This window comes from Cariama cristata, unplaced genomic scaffold (assembly GCF_000690535.1).
Source record: "Cariama cristata isolate BGI_N322 unplaced genomic scaffold, ASM69053v1 scaffold17194, whole genome shotgun sequence".
Classification (NCBI taxonomy): Eukaryota; Metazoa; Chordata; class Aves; order Cariamiformes; family Cariamidae; genus Cariama; species Cariama cristata.
The window spans coordinates 1,958-2,517 of NW_009612487.1; the positions used below are offsets into that span (position 1 = coordinate 1,958).

General features: G+C 40.5%; 1 pseudogene; it reads right to left on the bottom strand.

Moving 5' to 3' along the window:
• Positions 1-433, bottom strand: part of LOC104160534 — a 2,135-nt pseudogene extending 1,702 nt beyond the window's left edge.
• Between the last annotated feature and the right edge of the window lie 127 nt (positions 434-560).

Sequence of the window (560 nt, forward strand, 5' to 3'; positions counted from 1 at the left end):
CTGGTGGGACTCTAATCATAATTTTCCCCCTTTACTTTCTCAAAGGAAATGAACGTGTGTCTGAATCGCATGCATACTCATTGCTGGGTAGAGTAAATATCATAGCCTTCTTTTAATGCTCTCGTTGTTGCTGTTAATAGATACATTTCTAAGAAAGTCAATATTAACACCAGTTCTTAAGACCAAACTGGTTACATTGTACTCTCCTGAACTAAAACAATTGGTTGGGTTTCATGCTTGGGCCGCTATTCCTCTCAACTAACTATGAGGCAGGATTCATAGCGCCTGTTTGGGACATCTGACCAAAGCCTAGATGAAACATGTTTTTTAACAGTGTACTTGCAGATGAGTTGGGTGTTTCCCTTAAGTATACGTGCCTCAGGATAGATGAGACCTGTGTGAACAATTGCATCCCACCAGTGATGTTCTCCATCCCTTTTCACTCTTTCTAGGATATGATGTATTTTCTCTGCATCATGATGGACAGTAATCAAGGGGTTTTGTCTATTGTTCCAGATTTGTTCTAGCAACTGAGTCAGGTCATCATTTAGCAGGCATGG